We start from the raw sequence: 27,055 nt of genomic DNA, 5'->3' as shown, positions 1-27,055 counted from the left end.
GGTTAAATAAAATTTAAAAAGTTAGTGGATTGCACTAAAAGCAAAGGATGTGTTAGTAACACAGTAATAACGCCACACAACGCATTTTGCCCTTCTCAGGGCTTTATCAAGATGTTAGTGGCATACATCAGGCTTCCTTATAACAGGTGTCATTCACTATTGGTGGAGGCATATTTGGTAGCTCACAAATTTTCGCTCATTAAGGTGGTATTTGTTTGTGGCATTTCTTTAAGGTGGTATATATGGAAATGGTATTGTTCTTAAAGAACATTATTTGTAAATAATGTACATAAAAACATAAGCTTACTAAAAAAGTATGTCACAATATCAGACCTTAAAGACATCTTATTATTCATAGATATTATAACCATATTACCTTGGTGGTATTTGTTTGTGGTATTTCTTTAAGGTGGTACATATGGAAATGGTATTGTTCTTAAAGAACATTAATTGTAAATAGTGTACATAAAAACATATTGTGACACTCTTTTTTAGTAAGCTTATCAGACCTTAAAGGCATCTTATTATTCATAGATATTATAACCATATTACCTTTATAAAATATATAACAATATATTCTCCTTTTCTCAATTGGAATACATGCTTTTTTTCTTGGTGAACCATTTTTTTCATATATGGATAGAGTTATTGAAACATAAAAAATATAATCTATGTGACAGAAAGTGTATTTCATTACTGTATCTTACAAAAATCAATATATTGGTTTCCTATGTGAAAAATATAAAATAGTGATCAAATTAAATGATAGAAGCGTGATACGTGTTGTGTTATTCAAACAAAAAGGGTGAGGTCTAATTCTGAATTTAGACCTCTAGGAAATAAAGTGTCAAACTTATAAATAATTTCTATGGTCTATGTACCGCTTATATAGTACGAGGCTTGCACCAAAGTTACCTTCTCTGAGAAATGCTTCTTCCCAGATACCCATAAATAAATTGGCATAAGTTGGTGCAAACCTCGTACCCTAGATGACCTATTAATAGTATGGAGAGGACCCGAAACAGGATTATTAGAAATGTTCAAAAAAATGAACACAAATGACTTGAGACTAAAATTTGTGTGTAGTCATAGCAAAGATAAAGCAATTTTTCTTGACCTTGAGATTATGGTGATCAAGAATAAATTAGAAACTAGGACACATTTAAAGAAGGTGCACTGCAATAATCTTATACATGCTGACAGTTGTCACCTAAAAGCATAAAAAGACAATATTCAGTTTGGACAAAGTTTGCCTATACGCAAAAATTGTTCCAAAATTGAAGACTTTGAAAGTCAAATATCCCTATTGGCAGAAAAATTTAACAAGAGGTTTTAATGAAGATAACAAACAGAGCCATTGAGAAAGCAAAAAATGTAGAAAGAGAGACTTTATTGAAATACAAAGATAAAGGTGTAGAAGATGGGGACATGATTAAAGTACCATTCAATACATACTACAGCCCAGACTTCAGGTTTATTAAAAAAAAATAATCAATGGGGGGCGGAGCCAACTGTCAAACAGAGCAGACGTGTTGGCCATTAGCTCTCTGCTGTAAAAGACATTAAACTTTAACCAAGTGCAGTGGTCAAGGTGTGGGCACACTTTATATAGGGACCTCTAACCTAATAAACAACTTTGTGCCGTATTTGGACCCACAGCCAGCAAAGAAGAAGCAGTGAAGGAAAAACTTAAAAATCCGGCACCCGGTAATTATCTGGCCTCAGACCCATCGCTGAACCAGCTGAGCTCCGGAGGGTCGGGGATCCGCTCCGGAGCTGAAGAAGTTAGAATTGGTGACAAGCGATCATCTGCATCACACAGTTGGGTCATCGGGGGACCGCTCCTAAACAGTGACGTTAGACCTCTAAGGACAGTAGCACACTGGTTACTTGCTACCTATCATCCAGCTGACCAGCCCCACAGATGGTACAGAGGCTGCCTAAGAGGGCGGCTGTGGCTCCGGTTACTTACCGGCATCTTTCCAAGTGAAACCCGGGCCCTGAACTGCGCAGTTATATTAGTGGCGCAAACGGCAGCCATTTTCACCGGGCCTATATCAGTAGCCAAGTAACCTGCCAACTCGCATCAGGAACATCCGAGAGGCTGGTTCATCTTCTGGTTATATTTCTTTGGCCATTTCTGACCCCTGGGAGAACTTTGGGAGCGGACGAGTGCTATTCCTCCAACGCTGCAGGCATCAGCAGCAGAGCCATCTTCTGCTACGCACTACATAAATACAATCTATGTCTGACCCTGCTGCTATAAGCAGTTAGTTTGGCCATTATATAGTAGAAATACACTACTCATGCTACAAGGGGATGCATAGTGTATACGTGGTAGCTGCAACTAACCTCAAAAAAAAAAAAACAACAACAAAAATTCATTCCTAAACGTCAGGGATTGAGGTGATCTGGCCTCTGGTGGAGGGCCTGAGCCCATAGATTTGCCATAGATAGTAGTAGGGTGAGATTCTTCCTATGCCCTGTGCAGTGGTGGAGAGGGCCCACTTTTGAATATTTGCCCACTGGACAGAGGAGCTAATAAACACCAAACTCTATAATACACTTTCTCCTGTAAAGAGTGCTATCCTATTTGTATTTTGTCCCTGTACACCCAGAGGCAGAACTTTTACTTTCTGCGATTAGATTTTTTTTAGTGAAAATTTTTCTGCAATTCGTTTTTAAATAAAATTCAAATTTAAATTAGACAGTTACACTAAGGCACCAGTTCAATTGCAATGTGTTGGTTAACTGAAGAATAAAGCAATTTTTAATGTTTTATAATATAGTGCAGTAGTTGAAAATTGCATTACAAATTAGCTGCATCCAAAAAAAAAGAAATTTTAAAATGTCTCTTTAATAAATCTGTACTAATAAAAAGATGCAGTGTTCTTACATTCAGAATAAACAGCTTTGCAGACTGGGAAAGGCTAGGGGGGCGGGTTTGAAAAAATCTCATAGCCAGTCAACAAGCAATGCGCTGCTGCTTTGCAGAGCTACTGCATATTTGACTGCTCACTTCAAACTGCACTTTGCCCTGGATGCACTGTGTTAAGGAAAATTTACACAGTGCAGCTAGAGCACAGCTCTATTTGAAGAGAACTGTCTAATGTGGAGCAATACTACAAAGTTCAAGCACTAACAGTTCCTGCATGCATCCTGTTCTTTCTGCAGACATGCTGCGTTTTCTGCGATGACATCTCACATCACTGTATGTTCTGCTTTGGGGCCTGTACATACTGGAATACTTGTACTTTGTGCCCAAACTGGCCTTAAATAGAGAGAGAAAGGGGAAAAGAAAAATCTTTTGCATTTTTTGATGGACACTATCCTAATCTACAAATGAACTGTGTTGGGAGGGGGAGATCACAGGTCTCTGGACCCTAATTTATACATATTGCACTGACATATCTTCAATCTAGTCTGGTTTTTTTTTTTGGTTTTTTTTTTGTTCATCCATTGTGTCCTTTAAATTTATATCAATGGAGCAGTCAAATAAAAGGAAACCTAAGCTACCTACAGGCCCCAAGAGGACAGTGGCGGACCACTTTAACCCTATCTCACCGTCCACAAATGAAGATTCGCAAGACAGCTCAATCATCTCTGCACCCATGACAGACATGGTGGCCACTACTCTCCGGGCTCTTCAAGATGCTGCCCCAGCAAATGTGACACCCACGTTTATTCTAACTTCATTGCAATCTCTGCTTGAGGCGCACCATTCCTCCTTTCAAACCCAGATAACTGCCTCATTGGCAGATCTGCGGCAGGATCTAACCTCTACATCAGAACGTTTGGATACTGTAGAGAGGAAGCAGGAAGACATGGTAGTGGAGCAAGCTAATGTCCTTACGTATACCCAAAGTCTGGCGGAGCAACTTGCTATGTTAGAAAACAAAATGGCGGATGTTGAGGACCGATCCCGTCGTAATAACATACGCCTGCGGGGCATCCCTGAGAGTGTGACCCCGGGTGACCTGGTTACCTATCTGTCTGAATTCTTTAACCACCTTGCACCACCCTCTACTCCAAATGAGGGGCTCATTGACAGGGCTCACAGGGCCCTACGCCGAAGAAGTTTAGCTACTGACAAACCAAGGGACATCATCGTAAGGTTACATTTCTACACTTATAAGGAGCGGTTGGATAGAGCCTCCTTAACTAAACCTACATTGCCAGATCAGTTCAAGGACATTAACATCTTTGCAGATTTATCCTACCACACTCTTTAGCAACGGAAGGCATTTGGAGACTTTGCTAAATTTCTTAGAGCTCATAAAGTATAGATGGGGTCATCCGACCAGACTTTTTGTTCTAAAGGATAATCAACAGTATATTGTCACCACACTGGAGCAGCGTCTTTTGAAGATGTGGAGCTCTGCACCACCACACCATACCCCATCTCAAAGCTTGTTGGATCCGCTGGTTCCACAATGGGACCCACTTCTTTTACAGATTTGAACCTAAGTGAGGAAGAAGCATATTTGGAATTTACTACTGTGGTTTGTTATTGGTTTCTTATCCTTACTTGCAATGTAATATTGCTGGTTTTATCTGTTCCATAACTGGTGTCATACGCTGTACATCGTGAGTTATAATGTTATGGTATAATTTTATCTTAAAAGTTTAACTGTTGTTCCTGTTCCAGTTATTCTCGTCATATTGATGCACTGTAACCACTTTTGTCAATGGCACAACTTTTATAGCCAGTTCAACCCCTCCCCCCCCTTTTTTTTCTTCCCCTCTGGCCTACCCTAAGATTGGTGCCTTGCCTAGCCTTCAAGTGGGACATGTAAGGTTCCTTTCTTTATACAAACGCACTAAAAATGCTATTGTGTTATTGTTGGTTTTTTAGACTCACTCACACTGTTATACTGCTAATCTTATCTGTTCCATAATGGGTTCATGTGCTGTACACAGTGATTCATAATGTTAAAGTATAATTTTATCTTAACAGTTCAATTGCTGTTCCTGTTCCAGTTATTATTATTGTTATATTGATGCACTGTAATCACTTCTATCAATAGCACAACTCTTACAGCCAGTTCAACCCTTACCCTTTTTTTTTTTTTTTTCTCTCCCGGGTCCAGGGATTCTACCTCTCCCCTCCTCCCCTGTCTCCTTTTCTCTCTAGTTGTTTCTCTTGTTCTTTTCGACAATGTTCTCTCCTCTTCTCCTCCCTTCTTCTCCCTCCTACTTAATTGACAATCACTACTGCTTGTTAACATTGGTTACCCCCCCGTTTAAAGTACTCTGAAATTGTGTTTCAGGGGCTACATACGCGGTTTATCTTTTATACATACCGCATTTATTTTCTTTTATTATCCATACCAATGTTTTGGAGACTGTGCTGAGTGTTCCTGAATTTTGATTAAAAAAAAATATTTTTTTATTCTTTTCTCTCTCTCTCTTCTCTCTTTCTCCCATACCTTCTCTTACGCTCCCTTTCTTCCCTTCCCTTTGAGCCCCACTCCCAACCCGTTAACCCTCCTTCTAAAGCCTTCCAACAGGAGGAGGTACCATAGGACAACCATGCCATATCACTGTGTAACCCATAATGTAAGGGGGCTCAATTCCCCAACCAAATGCAGCATTTTTCTTTGATCCTTACCTAAGTCTAGAACCCACCTGGCTTTTATCCAGGAAACGCACTGGGTAAAGGGTGCAAAGATACCTATTCAATCTAGGCTGTTCCCGGTGGTTGAGACCGCTAGCTTCTCCCAGAAATCTAGAGGAGCGGCTATTCTCATACACAAGGATGTCTCTTATGAGAACATCCTTGTTGAGTCAGATCCTCAAGGTAGATATTTAATGCTTATCTGTAAGCTGGATGGTGTCATTTATACATTGGCTTCTTAATATGGACCAAACAAACAGCATATCCGATCATTACGTAAGTTTCTCCAGAAATTGGAAGTTTTACGTCAGGGTCTCTTGCTACTTGCCGGAGATTTCAATATTGTTTGGGATCCCCATTTGGATAGGTCAGATATGACTCGTAAATTAATTAAACCCGCAACCGGACTTTCACATAAATTCCGGAACTTGATATATCAGTTCAACTTGTTTGATATTTGGCGTGCCCTTAACACCTCTGCACGAGACTATACCTATTTCTCCTCGGTACACCGCTCATATTCGCGGATAGATTTCTTTTTCTGTGACCCAGGACTCCTAGATAGTGTGACTCGCGCCTGGATTCCCCAATGTCCATGGTCAGATCACGATCCTGTTCATGTTACTTTACATTCCTCGATGGAACTACAACGCTCCTCAACGTGGTGGTTACTCCCCCACTTATTTACATCTCCTGGAACTGAGGCTTCCATTGCCTAAGATCTTACGGAGTTGTTACTGCTGAATGATACCCGTGAGGTAGATGATTTCACTCTGTGGGCTACGTTGAAGGCGTATATTTCGGGGTTCATTTATAAAAATAGTAGCAGCGGAGAAAAAAAACGTAAAGGGGAAACTCTGGCACAGCTCCTTACGAACCTTTGATAGATATCTGCCGAACATAAAGTTAACCCCACAACCACGCTATCCAAACAATTAACAGACCTCAAAACGCGAATATTCAGGTTAGAAAACGAAAGGTCAGCAGTGAGGCTTCTTAGGCTTAAAGAAATGTATTACCATAAAGGCAATAAGGCCGATAGGTTGCTTGCTAACAAGCTACGGCAAAAGACGGCAGCGGCACGTATTCCTATGTTGAAAGTGGGAGAACAGCATGTTACCAAGCCAAGACACATTGGGAACGCTTTTGCAGAATACTATGCTTCCCTCTATAATCTAAAACAGGACGAAACGCTTCCCCCCCCCCCAACTCCCGATGTGATTGACGCCTTTCTTACCACTTTAAACCTCCCCACGGTACCGCAGGACCGAACAGACCTTTTACAAAACCCCATCTCTGTGTTAGAGATTAAGACGGCTATTAAATCGGATTTATTTTACAAAAAATTTCAAAAACAGCTGATCCCCATTCTAATTGTTTTGAGATGTCAGGGTCCTGATAACACCAGAAGACTCCTGAACGTCTATTTCGAGGCCCATAGAATGCAGCTGCCCTGTGTCACCCTGTCGTTGGATGCCGACGTTGAAAATGCCTTCGGCAGGGTGGACTGGGGATATATGTTTGCTGTGTTGCGAATGTTTGGACTCCCGGGGCCTTTTATCACATCTTATAGCAGCGCTCTACTCTAATCCGTCAGCAGTGGTCAAGGGTCTGGGATTCTGTTCTGAACCTTTTTCAATAACGAATGGCACGAGACAGGGGTGCCCGTTGTCCCCACTTATATTCGCCCTTATAATGGAACCGCTGTCTGAGGCTATTCGATCTTGCCCTTGGATTAGAGGGGTCAATATACATCATACAGATCAGAAAATAGCACTGTTAGCCGATGATTTGACAGTACTTATTTCTGACCCTCTCACCTCCCTGCCTCACCTGTTTTCTCTGTTGGAGAGATTCGCCTTAGTTAGCTACTACAAGCTTAATGTTCTTAAAACAGAAGCTTATACAATAAATATCCCGGACGAGACTCGACACGCTTCAGAATAAATACAAGTTTCTGTGGTCCACATCACACATCAAGCATCTGGGTGTCTGTTTATCTCACAACATACCAACTATAATTGACTTAAATTTCTCCCCTCTGCTATCAAACATTGAGAAATCCACTGAAACATGGAATGTCCCCTCATTGTCTTGGCTACGGCGGATAGCAGCATTTAAAATGAGCCTTCTCCCCAAATTAACTTATCTGTTCCGTTCCCTACCTATCCCAATTCCCAGATCCACGATCCATAAATTCCAACAGCTCTGCAATAGATTTATCTGGCGTAATAAGGCCCCGAGAGTCGCTTCTAGTATCTTACAACAGCCGTTATTTGTTGGAGGGGCGGCTGCTCCCAACATTTTACAATACCATGAAGCTGCTAGATTATCCCAAGTGACCCTATGGGGCTCGACCTTAAAGAGCAGATGGGCTGAAATCGAGCAGGCATCTATTCCACCTCCACTTTCTAACAATTTATGTTCTGAGGGATCATTTGTGGATCCCCAAGCACTCTAGACCACCTGCCCTCTTTGTGAACCCTATCATAAAATGGAATCTGAAATTTTGGGACAAGATTCAAAATCTTCCTAATATTGCACCTCAACCCTCGCCGACCCACTCGCTGAGAGGGTTGTTACTATCTCTACCTGACACTCATTCGAATCTTTGGTTTAGTTTGGGCTTAACTAAGATAGCAGATCTCTATATAGGAGATAAGTTACTCACCTTCCAGGGTTTCCTCCGGAAGTTCAGCCCACCTCCTATCCTACATTTTGAATTCTGGAGATTACGTAGTTTTCTCATATCATGGGGCTTTGATAGAGGCCCCCTGAGAGCCAAAACTGGGTGGGAGACGAGGTGGGATTCATCGTCCCCTCCTACAAGGTTGCCGTCTCTGTCATACCTTGTTATTCTAAATGTAGAGATGACCGCAACCTTGGCAAGCGGCTCCTGACCCGGAAACCCCAGAATCTGTGTGGGCGTTGGACTCCTGACCTCCTGGAGTGCCATAGCCAAAACGGCGGATCAAGCCGAAATAGAACCAAAAGACAAAAATAGGCAGGCACTCTCCAAACCGCAAGAAATGTTTTAATGTTTAGCTAATGATTTTTCAGTGTCTAATATATAGGCTTTGTTTTTACTCTACCTATTTTCGCTTTCTTTTGAATATGAGGGGGTTAATTTGACTGCCTCTCTTTCAAATAAAAGTGCCGAGTTTAGACACAGACTTTAGTCTATGAGTAAGCGCCTGTTGTGGCGTGAAACATGTTAGACTGTCTGTCACCTATACTGCCTTGTCTGCATGTATTCTTTTAATAATTTTCCAATAAAGTGTTACTGTTTTCAAAACATTTCTTGCGGTTTGGAGAGTGCCTGCCTATTTTTGTCTCTTGTTATTCTAAACCCTCCGTTTTTTTTATAAATCCCCTCCAATAAGACACTGGGAAATATCCCTAGCTCTCACGCATGAACTACAGCAATGGAGGACCGCAACTCAACTTACCAAAAAAGCTATACATGATGTATGAGTTGTTTCTTAAAGTCTTGCTACAATGGCATATGACGCCTATCCGCCTATTTAAAATCTCGCCCGCCAACTCTCCCAAATGTTGGAGAGGATGTGAGGCGTTGGGGACCCCTCAGCATATCTAGTCTTGCCTGCAGATTCAACCGCTCTGACAAAAGGCACTCCAGTATTGCATCTCAAAAGGCATCCAGATACTGACATCACCAAGCATCTGCCTATTTCACATTCTGCCTATACACGTGACTTTACCGCAGACATTATTTTGTATCTACCTATTTTTAGCAATAAAATTGGCCATAGCCCGAATGTGGCTCCAGCGGGTCTTACCCTCTTGGGAACAGGTGGTTGATATCTTAAGGTTTGTAAAGACAATGGAATCATATGTCTCCCACATGCATGGATCGGAAGACCTCCAGATTATGATCTGGGCATATGGTCCAGAATAAATTTAGCTGCGAGTCCCACTACGTCCCCGCAATATTTTCATAATGTAATACCCTATGATTATATAATCCCTAATATGAAACCGTCCTTCCTCCCTCTCCCCCCCCCCCCCCTCCCGTCTCCCCTTTTTTTTCTCTCTCTCTCTCTTATTCCTGCTTCTTTTTATTATTCCTTCTTCCTGGGTTTTTTATTTAAAGCATACAATGGTTAAATTATGATGTTGGTAAGAACAGCTATGTTTGGGTTTTATATAATATATGTAAAATGCTGATCCATCCAGACAAACGGCACTGACATTGTCTCTCCATAGAAGATTGGTCTGCAGTACTCCCACCTGGATAGGTGGGGGGAGTTTGGAGACTCACGGAAAATGGACTATATTACTCAGCATTTTCTCCTCTAGATGTATCCACTTTGCAAAATGTGATACATTGAAATTACTATGCTATGTACTGATGTTATTCACTTGCCAGTTCTTGTTGTTCTCATAGTCATTTATCTAAAAAAAATATATTAAAAAAAAAATAATAATAATCAATAAACATTGGTATTTGCTTAAGGAAGACACTATTATAGGAGAGAAATTACAACAAAAACCTACTTTCATCTTTAGGAAAGCAAAACTTTTTAAGACCATGTTGGCCCCCAGTGAGCTTAAACAAAATACAAAAATAAAGACCCAGGTAGATATAGAAGGAAGTAAAATAGATGGGTTCTTCCCCTGCTATACGTGCAAGGCCTGCAAGCATAGCTATAAGGCAAAAAAGCTTAGGATTAATAACTCCATTGATGAATTTACTATTAAAGAAACAATTAGATGCACACATAAAAATGTGATCTATGTATTAAAATGCACTTGTAATCTGTTTTACATTGGAGAGACCAAAAGATGTCCCAGAGACCATATTAGAGAACACTTATGGAGTATAGAGAAAGAGAAAGAAGACACACATGTATATAAACATTTTAAAGAAGTACACCGGGGTAACACTAAAGATATGTGCTATTGGGGTATCTATAAAGTGAGAGGTCACTGAAGAGGGGGAAATATTGAAAAAAACCTTACTCATAAATGAACCAGAACTTATTTATAAGTTTGACACTTTATTTCTTAGAGGTCTAAATTCAGAATTAGACCTCTCACCCTTTTTGTTTGAATAATACAACGCATATCATGCTTCTGTCAATTTAATTTGATCACTATTTTATATTTTTCACATAGGAAACCAATATATTGATTTTTGTTCTAAGATACAGTAATGAAACACTTTGTCACATAGATTATATTTTTTATGTGTTTCAATAACTATCCATATATGAAAAAATTGGTTCACCAAGTAAAAAAGCATGTATTCCAATTGAGAAAAGGAGAATATATTGTTATATATTTTATAAAGGTAATACGGTTATAATATCTATGAATAATAAGATGCCTTTAAGGTCTGATAAGCTTACTAAAAAAAGAGTGTCACAATATGTTTTTATGTACACTATTTACAAATATTGTTCTTTAAGAACAATACCATTTCCATATATACCACCTTAATGAGAGAAAATCTGTGAACTACCAATTGTCTCCAGCAATAGTGAATAAGGACACCTTTTATAAGGAAGCCTGATGTATGCCACTAACATCTTGATAAAGCCCTGAGGTTGAAACGCATTGTGTGTGTGTGTGTCATTATTACTATGTTACCAACACATCCTTTACTTTTAGTGCAATCCACTAACTTTTTAACTTATATTTAACCCGGGTTAATTTATATCAATATCAACATGTGTACCTGGTTCGGTCTTGGAGTGCAGTTCCCTTCCGTGTTTTTTATTTCTCTGGGTGATTACATCCACCTGTGCACCCCTCCTTTGTTCTCAGTTTGTTTGGCTTTGTGAACTTGCATGGTGTGGCTGTGTTAGGGACTCAGGCAGTGGAAAGGACCTTGACGTGGTGCCTGAGCTTTTCCCATTTGGCCAGATGCGGTAACTAACCTTTCCAGTTGTGATTTTATCTTAGCTGTGAGCTAGCTGGTGAGTGCTGGGTGTCTCTATGTGTTGTATTACTTTTTGTTTGTAATTCCCCCTTGTTTCTTGCACCCATTCCGGACTGGGGTTAACTGCCTGTGGCTCTGGTGACATCACAGCTTTTTTGGAGTGCTATTTAGCACCCAGGGCTGGATGTTGCCGAGTCACTGGATGTGTACCTGGTTCAGTCTTGGAGTGCAGTTCCCTTCCGTGTTTTGTATTTCTCTGGGTGATTACATCCACCTGCGCACCCCTCCTTTGTTCTCAGTTTGTTTGGCTTTGTGAGCTCGCATGGTGTGGCTGTGTTAGGGACTCAGGCAGTGGAAAGGACCTTGACGTGGTGCCTGAGCTTTTCCCATTTGGCCAGATGCGGTAACTAACCTTTACAGTTGTGATTTTATCTTAGCTGTGAGCTAGCTGGTGAGTGCTGGGTGTCTCTATGTGTTGTATTACTTTTTGTTTGTAATCCCCCTTGTTTCTTGCACCCATTCCGGACTGGGGTTAACTGCCTGTGGCTCTGGTGACATCACAGCTTTTTTGGAGTGCTATTTAGCACCCAGGGCTGGATGTTGCTGAGTCACTGGATGTGTACCTGGTTCGGTCTTGGAGTGCAGTTCCCTTCCGTGATTATATATATATATATGAAAATGGTGTCATTTCAAATTAAAGTTTGCTGAATCCAGATTCCCATAAAGCCAATTATCCTAAGGCTATGTGCCAGGTAATTTCTCAGTAGCTAGGGAGACGGTATATAAAAGAGGAAATGCTCAATTGGCAAATATATCTTACTTCACATCATGTGTAACTTCTGTAAAAATGAAATGTGCCAAACATTTGTATTTGTCACTGATTTGACAAACATTAAAGCATGCTTCCTTGTGCTTGTACAGTGTAGTCTTAGATCTGGAGTCTACAGTCTTTATCTAGAGTTTGTTCTAATAAACTGTAATGTTGTGGCTATTCTCCCCTATAAGTGGCTTATTCCTGATCTCGTAACCTGTACAGGTATATGTTTCTGAGAGTAAATACATGTGTTTGTGTGTTTATTTTTTTTTTAACTAAGTACTTTACGGTTAGTAATAATTTTCAGAAATCTTCATAAGCTTACTGATGGCCTATTTTTCCCATATTGACATCAATTTAAAGTAAAGTGAAAGTAAATTTTAACCAACAGTATTAATTCCAAGGATTCCAATTATAACAATATACTTAGTAGCTAACATTTTTTTTGCATTTGTTATTTTTGATATTTTATTGTTATCTCTCTCATACCGTCTTGTATGTTTCTCCACCCCCTGCTCATTTTCTGTTTTTGTTATGTGACACGTAGGAGCAGTCCCACCGCTTACGTGTTTATCCATGGGCTCTCGCGTGAATCAACATTTATTGCGCATGCGCCAAAATACGATCTCTGTTATGATAATATTAAACAATGAATGACTCGATCAATGCGTGGGCGTAGAGTGAAGATTTTCAGACCCACTGGGGGACCAATAAAATGAAAACGATATTCGTCATCTCAAAATAAAGTTTTTTTTTGGAGGCAGGCGGAGGAACGGCGATATAGTGATGCGGATTGAAAAGGTACAATTATGTGATAGAGAATATTTTACAAAATCATGAATTAAACAACCTATTTTTAGCTGTATTTTCTGTTGCGGCATAGAGGTGCTTGATAGTTTACTTTCACTTAAGGATCAAGGCATAGTTTTTTTTGTTTTTTAATTATTGTTCTGCAAATATCTGTATAAACAACTTTGTTTGGATTCTAAAATAAACCTTGCCTAATTAGCATTGTTAATGAAATCAAATTTAGTATGTTCATAAAACTTAACATTTAATCCCACACAATATGTTTCAATCAAGTAAATCACTGCAACATAATAAATGTAGTTTGTCTGCTTTTAGTATGAATATTGTGCTTGTTCCACTCTCCAGAATTTAGACTTCAGGGATAGGAAACCCAAAAAGTTGTTTAAAGGGACATTCCAGCCAAAATTGGAACCCACATGGATTCTTTTCAGCTGTGAATAGAAGCATTTCTGTAATATAAATGTATTTGCAAAAATGCTTCTAATAAAATATATAGCCGTTTCAAATGTGTATTTAAGTATGCACCATGCACCAGCATTTTAAACACTTCACTTGCTCAGAGAGCCTAAGGTGCTTGTACCATTTGGTAATGACTCAATTTGTTAATTGCTGACATGATACAAGCCTTACTGGCACTTTGAGCAATTGCAGTATTTAAAATGTTGTGGTGCTGAGAATATCTAGCTATGCTTCCCATGCACGAGCAGAGAAAAATGTTAACACTAAAGTAGTGATAACTTTTACAACAAGCAATTTTGCCAATACATGAATATTGCAAATGTTTCTATTCAAATATGTAATTCATCTATGTGCATTTAAATTTTGACCGTAATATCCCTTTAAAGGGACAGTCTAGTCCAAAATAAACTCATGATTTAGATAGGGAATGTAATTTTAAACAATTTTCCAGTTTACTTTTATCACCAATTTTGCTTTGTTCTCTTGGTATTCTTAGTTAAAAGCTAAACCTAGGAGGTTCATATGCTAATTTCTAAGCCCTTAGTTTTTCCCCACTAGCGGGTGTTAGTTCATGTGTGTCATATAGATAACACTGTGCTCACACACGTGGAGTTCCAGTGAGCCAGCTCTGATTGGCTAAAATGGATGTCTGTCAAAAGAACTGAAATAAGGGGGTGGTTTGCAGAGGCTTAGATACAAGATAACCACAGAGGTAAAAAGTGTATTTATATAACTGTGTTGGTTATGCAAAACTAGGGAATAGGTAATAACGGGATTATGTATCTTTTTAAACAATAAAAAATCTGGAGTAGACTGTCCCTTTAAGTCATTCAAAACTTCTATATATAATAAATATATTGGTAATTCTTACCTCTTTAAACTTTTTCTTTCCGTTTCTTGCAATTTTAATTAATTCTATTTTTTAAGTCATTATATTGGCCCTTTTATAATGTTCTAACTACATAGAAACATCATGGCGGCCCGCATGCACATTAAACTATTTTATTACCAATGCATGCAACAGAGCTGGCCTCCTCTCTCCAGCGATGCATCACGATCCAAGCGCAGGATGCAGGGTGGACATATGTACTGTGACGTCAACACCAGAGGGAGTGGCGCAACAGAGCGCTGAAGTTATGGGCACAGCGGACATTGCAGAGGAAGGAGTAGCAGCAGAAAAAGTGTAGAAACATTGGTTGAAGTAAGCATATAAATGTATCCTTAGAGACCAACGAGCATGTTGAATAGTAATTAGTATATGGAGTAGAGACATGCAATCGGTAGTTTTGTTCAATGCCAAATGCAAATCTAGATATTAGTGTGTTTCACTTGCACAAGAAGATATTTGGCTCCAAAAAGAGCTGAATACTGCAAGCAGCCTCTTCCACATTTTGCAGTCAACAAAACTGCTAAATGCATATCTCTAATATTGAGTACTACATACAAATATGGGCGCTTATATGTGCATTTATATCAGTAGTGCGCATGCAAATCCCATATAAAAGCAAGTGCGCATGCGATGTGGGTTGAAATTAATATGAAACTTAACAGGCCCAGCCACTTTGCTATTGTAAAGGGGGTGTAGCAGGATTAACAAACTATGGGGGCGATTTATCAAGCTGAGGCAGACAGGGGCGCACAGACGTGCCCCTGTCCGCCACAGCTCGCCACTGGGGGGCTGAATTCCCCTGGCAGAATTCAGCATTACACACGAGCGCTATTTTGCGGGCAGGAGCCGTCAATCTCCCCGGTCAGAATATACTGGGGAGATTAAAATTTGCCACTTTAGAGGTAGCGAAAGGTTAGGAAAGCAGCGGTCTCATGACCGCTGCTTGTTAAATACGGCGTGCAGGTTCTCTTGTGAGAACCTGCAGTCGTATAGGGTCGAAAAGGCTTGAGAAGCCTTTGATAAATTGACCCCTATGTCTCCTTTTGTGGGCGGTCGTTACCGCTCGTTTCATGATAATTTCAAAATAAAAATTAAAAAAGGTATGTAGAAGCTTTATTTTTCTACACAGTTTTATTTGATTGCATAGTTCTTATAATAATGTGTTTTAATTAGGTTCAAATTTGCATGGTTTTCTAACCCTTTAAGTATGATACAATTTAACTTCACTGAAACACTTAAATTAAACAGATCAGAGCCCAAGTTTATTTAATCTATCCCTAACTGGGTGCAACAAAATCCATGGGGATTATGAATACAACCAGATATGCTGATCTTGATTTGCAAAACAAAAATGTAAAGTTTAAAACAAATGTATTTTGAATACAAATATTTTGCCATATTGTGCTTAACTGTTATGTATACTATGTATATTTAAATAAGAGACATTAAAGTGCAAAAAAAAAAAAAAAAAAATTCTGTGTTTAACATATTAAAGGAGTTAAACACATAGTTTAAGTCAGCTCAGCAATGAGAGGCTTATGTGCACAGTCACCAATCAGCAGCTAACATCAGTACTGCATTGCTGCTCCTGAGCCTGTCTAGCTATACTTGTCAAGGATACCAAGAGAACCAAGTACATTTGATAATAGAAGTAAACTGAAAAGGCTCTATCTGAACCATGAACATTTTGGTTTCATGTCCCTTTAATTGAGAACAGTATAATTTGCACATGAATATGCAACTCAGGGCTTGACATATGCCTTGTTTGCATGAGTTGTATACAAATAATAATATTCCACTACACAGATACAAAACCCTTTATCCAAAATGCTTTGGGACTGGAAAAGGCTTATATTTCAGAAAATGTGTAAACTTGCATCTGTAAAATGGTACAGGTTGGAGAGGGGATGGGACCAAGTGTAAACAACAATCTCATGTCATTAAGGCGATATTTACATGCAAACTAAAGGTAGTTTTAAAACAAAATGTATGCTTACCTGATAAGTTCTTTTCTTTTGGAATGATGATGGTCTACAGTCCTCCATAACATATGGGATATATTTCCTACCACCAGGAGGAGATCAAGAACCCATACTTTACTCAGATTTAAAACACTCCCACCTCCAATCTCTCTCTTAGTTTCACATTGAGAGTAGAGAATAGGAAAATAAAAGGTAGGAAAGGCAAAGCAGGGTCTATAGAGGTGTCATTAGAACTGTTGCCCAACATGAAGCAGGCGGGGTTTGCAGACCATCATCATTCCGAAATAAAATAATTTATCAGGTAAGCAAATATTTTGTTTTCTTTCATAAAATGAAGATGTGCCACAGTCCTCCATAACATATGGGATTCATATCCAAGCAGATGGTTTCTGAACTCTTTAGTAGCTTGGAGATAGAATTTCAAAGCTCTGACCATGTCCAGATCATGCAACAATCTTTCCTTAGAGTTAGCAGAGTCTGGACATAGAGAAGGAACAACAATTTAATGATTGATATTAGTTTGATGTCAATGGAGTGCATTGCTTCAAAAGGGAGGACCTTGTAGTACTGAGAGAACTAGGTTCAAATTCCAGGGTGGAGAATATAGGTTTTACAACTGGCCTTATTCTAACGCATGAACAAAGGTCTGAACATGAGGAAGTTTATCCAACTTCCTATGAAAAAAATAACAGATAAAGTGGAATTCTGACCTTTCAGGGAACTAGCTGATAAACCCATGTCAAGGCTATCCTGTAAGAAATGAAGAATTCTAGGGATCCGTAAGAAACTCAAAAAGAACCCTTTAGAAGAGCACCACGCAAAATATGCTTTCCAAATTTTGTGGTAAATCTTTTGAGTTACAGGTTTCCTAGCCTGTATCAGAGTTTCAATCACTGAATTCAACCTCCACACTATTAAATTTAGAGATTTGAGATCCTGATGGAAAAAGAGGACCTTGTGATAAAAAGGTCTTGTCTCAGATGAAGAAGCCATGGAGGAGATGGGAACATCTGTACTAGATCCGCATACCATGTCCTGCAGGGCCAGGCTGGAGCAATTAATAATACTGATTTTAACTCCTGTTTGATCTGAGCAATGACTCTCGTAAGAAGAACAAAAACGGAGGAAACCGGTATGCTAGATGAAACGTCTATCATATGAGCCCTTGGATCTCTTAATCTCGCACAATACTTTGGAAGTTTGTGATTTAAGTGGGAAGCCATCAGATCGATGTCCGGTAGGCCCCATTTGATCAGTAATTGATTGAATACGTCCTGATAAGAGAGCATTCTCCTGGATGAACCGATTGACAGCTGAGGTAATACGCCTCCTAGTTGTTGACACCTGGTATGCGAATTGCTGACAGGGGGCACAGAATTTGAGATACTTCCTGCAAGGCCAGTGGACTGCGTGTACCTCCTTGATTTATGTAAGCCACCACCGTGATGTTGTCCAACTGGAAGCGGATAAACTTCTCTTCCTTCAATAGGGTCCATGCCTGAAGAGCTCAAAGAATTGCTTGAAATTCCAGAATATTTATTTGTAACCTTGCCTCTAAAGAAGACCAAACTCCTTGCGCTCTTTGAGAATTCCCGACTGCCACCCCCAGCCTAATAGATTGGCGTTCATTGTTACAATGGCCCATGACAGACTAAGGAAAGATACCCCAAGGGTCAAAGAAGGACTTTGTGTCTACCAAGACAGAGCTTGTTTGACGGATGAATCCAGAGTGATTTGTTGCTCCAAATGCAGATAATTATTTGACAACTGACTGAGCATGGATAGTTAAAGTGGGCCATACACCTAATTTAAAAAAGTGACCCAAAAGGATCCCCAGAGTTGCCATAGGACTGCAAAGGGTCACAGGATTCCCTGACTATGTCGCTGATAATTATAGAACAGGTAGGGACATGAAAGGGGGGAAAAGTGTCATTAGGAGAGCAGGTTAAGTCCCCTGGCTATGCTGTATCTGTGTCGGAGTACCTACAAATAGCCTCTGGGCAGTGTGTGTGCTGTGTAAAGTCACTTATCTTACACAGCACCCCTACACTGGCTTACCAGGCATGTCAATGCAGCTGAAGCAGCATCCAGTAGAGAGCCCACCCAGTGCAAGTATCAAGTACCACAAATTGCAGTAGGAAATATCAGAGTCCCTCAGGAGGAGACTAGGGACAAGTCCCCGGACGCCTGAGGCAGTAGCGGACCTATTTAACAGAGTGCCCTAGTGCAAAGGTTACACAGTAGTAAGCAATTGTAATCATATACATGCTGTTTTGTATAAAGATTTTGAGGATAGATGGACTTGCAACCTGCACTAACAAAAGGCTCCCCTGCATTAGGTTTATACACATTCTGCACAAGTCTATGTATAGAATGGCCGTTATGGGCCCCCCATAACTTGCGCCCTGGTGCCACCACACCTCCTGCACCAATGATAGTTCCACCCCTAACCTGAGGGTAGTTATGGCTGAAGTTCCATAGGGAAATACTGTGCACATAACAGGGTATTCCTATGTCCCCGTATTCATCTGCTGTGAAGATTATTTTCGGTTTTCTTTGTAAATGATACTCCCCAAAGACTCTGGGTTTTTCATAGGTCTGAGCTCCCAATTTGTAATCCATAAACAAGTAGCTGGAAACACCTCTATTCTCAACCAACTTTTATGAGGCCAGGAACAAAAACTAAGAAATATTGGAGGGATTTTAAACTCTGATATGTGGTTTTTACCTCCTCCTGGTGGCGGGAAATATATTGCATATGTTATGGAGGACAGTGGACCATAATCATTTTACAAAATAAATAATTTTTAATACTTTTCTATATATAGTAGCATCAGAAAGATAGAACAGAGCTCCAGAATAGTTTTCTCTGTATACTTGCCTGTACACATTTATCTCTTGTGCCAGCCCCAAGGCAGAACATGTAGCGACCTGATCACAGAAAATGCAGCATGTCTGCGGAAAGAACGGAGCAGTGGCAATTAAAATAAAATTTGTGCCTGCACTTTTCATTTCTACCTGTAGGTGTCACTGTTCCGTTCTCTCAAATCTTAAATCTGGGATATGATTGGCCTGACAAAGAAAACTCTAAAGATGTAGATTTAGATTATTATTTAATTAACGTCAACGTGGGTTTCTTTTTATAGTTTAATTTAATTTACACATCTAAAATATGTTTTTGTTTGATATTCATGTTTACCATTCCACTTTTGCTAGTTATTTATTTTTAGCATCAATAACAGTATGCATGCTTCAAGGGACAGGGAACCGAAAAAAAATGATTTTGATAGAACATACCCTTTTAAAACAACATTCCAATTTACTTCTATTATCAAATTTGCTTATTTATCTTGTTATCCTTTGCTGAAGGAACAGCATTGGACTTTCGGCAGAACTTTTTTTCACTTTCTGCAATGAGATTTTTTTGTGTGAAAATATTTCTGCAGTGTCTCTGAAAAGCCGGTGTTGCTGCGTTCGTTGCCCTTACTCAGTGTGCATGAGGACAGGTTAATATAAGGCCTTGCTGATGTCTACTGTAGGTTACCACAGTGTTAGTCTGCCTGGGGACCGGCTCTACTGTACTGCTGGGGTCTATATGTTTCACTTGGCAGCACAGGGGGCTGGAGACCCTGTGAGAAAGCATCAACTCCTATCTTCCATAGCAGCACTACAGTCACTTCCTCCCCCTCTTCTGCCATGTGTTTCTCCTCAGCGGAACAAGAAAAAAACTTCCACTTCTTTTTAAACCCTGACTACCAGAAAGGACTGCAAGTATAATGCTACAGAATGAAGCATAATTGAAGTAAATTTAAAAATTGTTTAAAATTGTATGCTCTATCTAAATCATGAGAAAAATGTTTTGGGTTTCATGTCCCTGTAAAGTGAAGGTAAACTAACCTCTGTGGCAGCTACAGACCAATCTCTCTCATTAACCAGGACCTCAAAATAGTCACAAAAATACTAGCCAATAGATTGAAACAAGTTTTACCCACCATTATACACCCCGATCAGGTATGGTTTATTATAGAGAGGGAAGCCCCTGATAATATTTGCAGAATGGTATCGGTAATAGACTTTCTTCATGATCATGGAGTGCCTTCTCTGATCCTATCTTTGGATGCGGAGAAGGCATTAGATAGGGTGGATAGGAAGTATATGCTGGCGCTGATGATAGCGATGGGATTTGAAGGTAGATTTTTACAGGCTATTAAAAATTTATTTTCTGCACCCACGGCCCAAGTCCAATAGGAAAATATAAGTATCCTCAATGGCACGAGACAGGGTTGCCCACTTTCGCCCTTAATTTTTGCATTGTGCATAGAGCCGTTAGCTGCATATATACGCAACTCACCAGAAATATTTGGACTAGAGATAGGGAAAATACACCATAAAATTACCTTGTTTGCAGACAATGTGTTGCTAACTATATCAAAACCGTTGCGGTCACTGCCTAATGTATATCAAGCATCACAATTATTCTCTGAGATCTCTGGTTATAAAATAAATGCTGAAAAATGTGAAGCTCTCCCAATATCCATACCCAGACACACCATTCAATTAATTGAGGCACATTTAGCCTTCTAATGGGTGTCGGAAGGATTAAAATATCCAGGGATAAAACTAATGACCCTCCTCAAAATTATACACATCAAATTATATCCCCCTTTTCAAGACAATTAGATCAGATATAGGGAAATGGAGGAAATTGGGATTTTCTTGGTATGAGAGATTATCCTCTATTAAAATGACGATCCTACCCAGGATTTTTTTATTTGTTTAGAGTCCTCCCGATTAAAATTAATACTCTAGATTTGGATAACCTTCAGCAAGACATACATAAGTTTCCGAGAGATAATAAACATGCGAGGATCCCACATCAAATTTTAACTAGACACAGACAGCTAGGAGGGGTGGGAGCTCCTAATTTGCATGACTATTACACAGCGGCGAGACAGGCCCAAAACTCTATACTTGGCAGGCAACAGAATTATATACGTTTGGCCTGCCCTAGAAGCAGTATTGGGGAGACAGGAAACACCAGATGATATTATCTGGAACACTGAGGTATACAAAAATAACAACTTGTACCACAACAAAATCACAAATTTCACCATACAGCAGTGGGCAAAAATCCGGCAGATGGGAAAGCTATTCCCTAAAAACGAATTGATGATACCCTTAAAATATATAGTAAATAAAGAATTTAGATATCCCATAAAGAAATAGGAAAGTAAGCGACTATACAGGGTGACAGATATACTGCTTAATGGTAAAATTCTGACATTCACCCAGCTCCAACAAAAATTAGATCCTATACCGACACACTGGTTTCTATATTTACAAACTGCCTCAGCCATACGTAAATATCTGGGAACAAATAACTCACACGGCCGACAGACGACTCTGGAACACTTATGCATCACACCCACTAGACCCAAAAAGGCAATTACATGAGTGTACATTTCCATTCAGGAAGCAAGAATGCAATCCAAAACCCTGTCAATGCTAAAATGGGAAACGGATGATAGAGAGTTTGAGACGGACGACTGGAATGAGATACTTCACTATTCTAGCAAAGGCCTCAATAGTGCAGATCTAAGGGAAAACATATTAAAAACGTCTTTTAGATGGTACTTGACACCGGTAAAGACAGCTCATTTGGTGAAGGGTAACTCCAAACACGGTTATAGAGGTTGCATGGTAATAGGATCTTACATCCACATGTGGTGAGATTGCCCGAAACTCTGAAAGTCAAGAAAATTTGGCAAGATCTGTCAACATTGTTGAGTACAACATTGGATGAACAGATTTCTCTCACTCCAACACAAGCATTATTGCATGAACAAATTCCCAGATTTAATTAACACATATATACTTTAATTAAAAACTTATGTACTACTACTAGAATAGCTATAGCTAAGTATTGGAAGACAGAAATACCGACCTGGGCAGAGGTTCTAGCTAGAATTCAGCTGGTATACTCAATGTATGAATCAGCAGCATTTATACAAGATACAGGGGTCACATTTCAGAAAATCTGGTTTTACTGGATATTAAAAAACAGTAAAAGACTAGGGCAGAATAATGCACAGAATGTGTTAAGAGGGAATGGATAGAGGATAGCACCCTATAGTGAGGAGAGAAATCTTAAGCAGTAGTGGTTGGCTCTGTTGACCAAATTTCAAAAGGAAAAAGTTGGATGAGTAAGCAACTATTAGATACTAAAGCAAGAAACAGTACAGTGAGGAAGAAAATTTAATGTTTTTTCTTGTTATGTTGTTTTAAGTGTTTTGTTATACTTTTGTATCGCCCCCCCACATTACTGTCATCCCTGAAGAGCGCTGGACATTATGTTGAGCTTAGGGGGAACAGTAAGGGAAAAAAACTGTGACGCTCCTTCATACGTTACAATGCAGATGGAAATAACATCACATGAAAGTATACAGAAGAGAGATATCTCCGAAATCTACAAGAAAGTATATAGGAAACACTTTGCAGAGACTCAAATGAGACTTAATAACAGAGGACTTATCCCAGCTGGGGAATATTCCAACCAGATGTATACTTATGCAAATAAGATTTCAGATTTAGATCTATGTTAAAATTTCCAATGTAAACTTGTGTATTGATTTGCTGATGGTGCAAGTGGAGGAGTGTTGTTAATACAAATTATTTCAACTAAAGTGAAGGTACACTTTGATAAATAAGTTCCCTGTTTTTAAAAATATTATTAAAATCAGGGGAACTTTCATTCATCAAAGTTTACATTTCAGCGTTTTTGTAAAAATACTTACCTTTTATTCTGGAAGCCGCTCCAGCGCTTCCCCCGCCCGTTGCAATTCTCTTCTTACGTCACCAGTGAAGAATCCGGCTTACTCCAATCACAGCGTGGCCTCAGGCAATGTTTGCTCTGGGGGCGAAGCGATGGAGCGGCTTCCAGAATAAAAAAGGTATTTCTACAAAAACGGTATTTCTACAAAAACGGTGAAATGTAAACTTTGATGAATGAAAGTGCCCCTGTTTTTAATAGTATTTTAAAAAACAGGGCACTGATTCATCAAAATTTACCTTCACTTTAAAGTAAAGGTCCATTTTGATAAATTAGTGCCCGGTTTTTAATAAACCTATTAAAAAGAAGGGCACTTTAATTCATCAAAATTGACATTTCACTGTTTTCTTCAAAAACTTACCTTTTAATCCTGAATGCCGCTCCAGCGATTCCCACGGCCGCTGGAAGCCTCTGCAGACGTCAGAAATGACTAATCAGGCTTCATCATGTTGGACCCCCGAAGACGGCTTGCAATGGACGGCTGTCAGGATTAAAAGGTAAGTTTTTGAAGAAAAAAACGCCGCCCTAATTCATCAAAATTGACTTTAAGTGCAATTTTCATAGTAAACTATTGTAATTTATTTCCATCTGCACTACTGTTAACCCATCTAAATGCACCTTTTATGTTGTCAGGATGGACAGAGTGTGCACTGTTTTTCTATCACTATAACTGCTGGTGTTTGTCAAAGTAACACTAAAGTCAAAATTAAACATTCAGATAGATAGAGAACACAATTTTAAACAACTTTCCAATTCACTTCCATTATCAAAATGTGAAGAATCTTTTTTTCTTTTGAGGCACTAGCTCCTAATGCCCATGTGCAAAGCTCACAGTACATACGTAGATGCATTTTGTGATAGGCTGATGGCTGTCACATGATGCAGGGGGAGGAAAAGTGGAATTAAGTTGGAAATTAAGTGTCAACAAAAAAAAATCTACTACTTATTTGAAATTCAGACTAAGTGCTTTTGTGTTGTCTTTTTATTAGGCCCAATTGTGCAGTACAGAAATAAAAGCTTTTTTTGGCAAGATGTTCACTGTAACCACAGTGATCACCTGACTATATAGAAAAAAAATAATATTTTTTAATAGAGGGACTTGTCTACTAGAGAATAATCTTTATTAGGGGTCTCTAGACATACCAGATTTTTTTTATTTATTGTGCATATAATGCAACATCCCCAAGCAAATCCCCATGTGTTTTATTACTTTATTTTTAAATGATCTGCTCCTATTACTCCTCCAAGACCAACATCATTTGAAAGAGGAGTCTTGGGGGTTTGTAGCTGCTATGGGGGCTGAGATTCAGGGGTTTGAAGTACATCCCGCCCATCCAACTCCTTTTCAGCTTCCAGCTACTTCCTGGTTCATTTAGCCTGTGACACCACCACCTTGTTGACAATTTAGTAAGGTTACCTGGTTTCCTGAAATGTCACTTCTTTATTTGTAAATACAAATTATTCAGGTATGCATGGAACATTCTTGGATCATAGTAATTATTAGCTACAACATTAATACATGCATGCCTATGTTTACTGCTCGATGGATGAATGAGTTTTAAAATATTTGCAGCTAATTTTTGTGAACAGTTACTAACTTGTAGATACAATGGCATAATAAACATTTATTTAGCATATAGGAGGCAGGAAATGTACTATATCTTGAAATCCTCCATGTCTGCATATGCAATAGCCATATAAAAGTCTTCATCTGCCTATGATCATTTAGGAGCCTAGAGAAATTATGTGGGGGTGACAGAATTTCACATCAGATGTAGCTCATACACATAATCAAATCACCATACATATGCACCAATGCATTTGAGATTACCCAAATCCACATAAATACCTCCACAAATAAGCAATACCACAACCAAACACAAATAGCAAGACCATTCTAGGGTTGACAGTCACATACACAAAAAATAATAATACTTATAATCACCTGTGCACAAACCCACACAAAGGGCAATATACATACTTACAAACTGAAGCTTACATAGATCTAGCTACCCACAGTACTCATACAAAGATATATAAACAAAGTATGCACACATGCTCATACAGAACACCCAGGATAACACTAAGACCCACATTAGTAAGCCTTTAGCAACATGTGCTAGATACATCAAAACCCATGCATAAATATCCATGTACAGCCACCTATATACAAAAGATACCCAAGGAATTATATGTACAATTCAGCTTTCACACAGGCACCCGAGAATATTGCAAGACATTTAAAAACACACAAGGATAACACAAATGCAGACACAGGAACCAAGGCAGTGAGGCACACTCATCCACTACCAAAATAGTCACTCACAAAGAACAGAGCCCACTGACACAGACATGCAAAAACATACATAGAGCTTATTTTACGTCTCCATATCAGTAAAACATATATTACATATTTTTTGCCTTCTGCTCCTATCTGGTGACTTGAGTATCAAAACAGCACACTGCTAGCTACATAGGAAGGAAGCTGGATTTTTTTCACTGAGTTTAGGAAGTTAGCTCCTCCCCATCCACGCTTCCCTAAGAAAATGGGCTAAGTGTAAAGTCTCTAAGGAAAGACGGGCAAACGATATAGAGTAGCAAACCATTCCAGTTATTTGATGGATTTGCTAAACCAAAGCATTAAATAAAACTAAATAAAAAATAGCAATATAATATAAATCAGTGAAGGACCATACAAAAAAAAAATCATTCTCTTGACTCTGTGACTGAAAATGATGAAAAAAATGTTTACATGAATGATCCCTCTGTTTTGCATCCCAATGCAAGGGCAGACAATGCTGTAAAGTAAGGGTAGACAATGGGAAAGATACATTTAAAAAATAATAATAGTAAAGTGTTCAAAAAGTATCTGCAGGCTGCTGCTCCACCCCACCTTGAGCCTTGTCCCAAGCCAAGAACCAGTATATGCAGATCATGGTAGTAATGACAGTAAAACTGGTGCGCTAAAACCATAACAACACGTATCCTTCTTACCTTGATGTGCTCCTCAGCTCTCACTGCCAGCAGCATGCAGAGATAAGGGAGAGGAAAAAGTTGCAAGTGCTCGTGGACTGGTTACTAAGGTAACAAAAGCCTGACTGGGTAGGTGCTCGTGAACGCTTTAACTACACGCGTCTGGCACCACTTTAGTTGTTCTCAAGTCCCGGGCACGGGCACGGGCACGAGCCCACACAGTTCCTCTCAACTCAATCCGCTATGTTATACACAGACATCAGACACGTTATTTTCTATCTATCAGGACGTTGCAGATATGTAACATTCAGTACAGCGTCTGTAAAATCGCAGTATACAGAGTGTAATACTATTAATGAGAACAGCTAACTCATGGACCTCATAGAAGCAAACACCGCTATTACACTTCCACTCCGTGCACTGCGCATGAATCCAATGAAACCTTGTCCGTGTGCGCTGTCATCCCAAAAGGGACGAATAACACCCAGGATAAATCTAGTCCTGTTCAATTCTTTTCATGTTTCCAACTCTTCATTTAATTTGTTTTCACTATTCATTCTCTTTTTTTTTATCTGTTAATTTATTTACCCATGTTATTTTGGTGATTATAATGTGTGATAAATATGTTAGCTTAAGCGACTAGCATAGTTGCCAACATTTCAAAAAAAATTCCAGGGATACTTTGCAGCAGAGCAAGCAAGCGGGTTACTGGAGTATTGACGACCTACTGTTCAACTGCTCCGCCCACTCAGTTCTGCAATCAAAACACACCCATTT

The 27,055-nt window shown here is 39.3% G+C and overlaps 1 protein-coding gene across 2 annotated transcripts in view; it reads right to left on the bottom strand.

Annotated features, from left to right (window-relative positions):
* The window catches only part of HVCN1 (hydrogen voltage gated channel 1), a 188,302-nt gene extending 161,614 nt beyond the window's left edge, over positions 1-26,688 (bottom strand). Inside the window, exons 1-2 of one of the 2 annotated variants that reach the window (XM_053701723.1) lie at positions 26,300-26,688; positions 23,667-23,786 (exon numbers count right to left, since the gene is read on the bottom strand). The gene's annotated coding sequence lies outside the window, so the exon portion shown is untranslated. The remainder of the gene's footprint in view (positions 1-23,666; positions 23,787-26,299) is intronic. The other variant, XM_053701721.1, reaches the window with a different exon arrangement.
* Between the last annotated feature and the right edge of the window lie 367 nt (positions 26,689-27,055).

This window comes from Bombina bombina, chromosome 2 (genome assembly GCF_027579735.1).
Source record: "Bombina bombina isolate aBomBom1 chromosome 2, aBomBom1.pri, whole genome shotgun sequence".
NCBI lineage: Eukaryota > Metazoa > Chordata > Amphibia > Anura > Bombinatoridae > Bombina > Bombina bombina.
Note: the sequence above shows the minus strand (reverse complement) of the source record. Positions and strands in the feature narration are given on the sequence as shown.